Raw genomic sequence first — 1,750 nt, 5'->3', positions numbered from 1 at the left:
GCCATTTATTTTTATGAGCAAATCCCCCATTCCCATTTACAATTCTGCAATTTATTTTCAGTCATTTACTTCCAGTCCTTTAATTCTAGCATTTACTTTTCTGTTATTTACATTCCCACCATTTTATTTTCTGCAACTCTCAACCCAAATTCTGGATTCGCTCAACTAGAACATTCTTCTAATTAAAGTTGCTTGATCAATCAATCCCTGTGGGATTCGACCTCACTCTATTGTGAGTTTTTACTTGACGACAAATTCGGTACACTTGCCGAAGGAAATTTGTTGAGAGACAGTTTTCCGTGCATCAAGTTTATGGCGCCGTTGTCGGGGATTGATTGTGCATCAACAATGATTAAATTGGAAGATCACTAGATTGAGCATTTATACTTCGTGAATTTCATTTTTTGTTTGAGTGATTTACATTCTGTTTTAGTTAAACTTCTTCCCTTCCCCCTCTACTCTTTTATTTTTCTTTGTTATTTTCAATTCAGTTTGCTAACCCACTAACTGTTTGATATATTGCATCACCCACAACTAACAGTAATTCTGACACAAATACTCTCTGCACCTATCTTTTCTTGCTTGCACTTGATGGTTGTATGACAGGGAGAAGAAGCGGGGCATCAACTTCCTTCGATTCTGAACCTGAGAGGACCTTCCTTAGATTAAGGAGGGAGGCAAGAGGAAAGAAAGTGGTTGGTGCTGAGGAAGAAGAGGAATTCTTTGAACCAAACATGGAAGACAACATGGATAACCATCATGAAGAAGAGGATCACAACCATGGGGGAGGAGGTAGAGCAAATCATGCTGGGGAGGATAGAAGAGTTTTGGGTTCTTACATCAATCCAAACCCAGGCAATTGTGGAAGTAGCATCCAAAAGTCAACAATCCATGCTAACAACTTTGAACTTAAACCACAGCTCATCACCCTTGTTCAGAACAACTGTTCGTTTGGAGGAGGTGTTCAAGAAGACCCCAATCAACATTTGACCACCTTCCTGAGAATATGTGACACAGTGAAGTCTAATGGTGTTCATCCTGACGCCTATAGACTGCTCTTATTTCCATTCTCACTTAGGGACAAAGCAGCCAAGTGGCTGGAATCTTTCCCAAGGGAAAGCTTGACAACTTGGGAAGACGTGGTGAATAAATTTTTAGCAAGATTTTACCATCCTCAACGAATCAATAGGCTGAGAGCTGAGGTCCAAACTTTTAGGCAACAAGATGGTGAGACTCTATATGAAGCATGGGAGAGGTTTAAAGATCTAACAAGGAGGTGCCCACCAGATATGTTAAACGAATGGGTGCAGCTGCACATTTTCTATGAAGGGCTCTCTTATGAGTCAAAGAAGGCCGTAGACCATTCATCTGGAGGATCTTTGAACAAGAAGAAGACTATTGAGGAAGCCATAGATGTTATTGAAACAGTAGCAGAGAACGACTACTTCTATGCTTCCGAAAGAGGGAACACAAGAGGAGTAATGAAACTAAACAATGTAGATGCTCTGTTGGCCCAAAACAAGCTCTTTACCCAGCAGTTGGCTGACCTCACCAAGAAGATGGAGATGAACCAAGTAGCAGCAATCTCCACTTCATCAACAACCCAAGAAGGAGTGAATGAAGAAGCAGAGGGTAGTCAGGGGCAAGCCAACTACATTGGGAATTCACCAAGGAAAAACTATGATCCATACTCCAAAACCTACAACCCCGGATGGAGAAACCACCCAAACTTTGGGTGGGGAAGTGAGCA

The 1,750-nt window shown here is 41.4% G+C and overlaps 1 non-coding gene across 1 annotated transcript; it reads right to left on the bottom strand.

The window, feature by feature from the left end:
• Positions 1–1,187: 1,187 nt before the first annotated feature.
• Positions 1,188–1,294, bottom strand: LOC148563949 (small nucleolar RNA R71). The gene has a single exon (XR_015883976.1). It is a non-coding gene; the product is annotated as a small nucleolar RNA R71 (small nucleolar RNA).
• Positions 1,295–1,750: the final 456 nt, after the last annotated feature.

The sequence above is a fragment of the Arachis ipaensis genome, chromosome B5 (assembly GCF_059453495.1).
Source record: "Arachis ipaensis isolate K30076 ecotype BB chromosome B5, ASM5945349v1, whole genome shotgun sequence".
NCBI lineage: Eukaryota > Viridiplantae > Streptophyta > Magnoliopsida > Fabales > Fabaceae > Arachis > Arachis ipaensis.
This window is presented reverse-complemented; position numbering and strand designations above follow the sequence as displayed.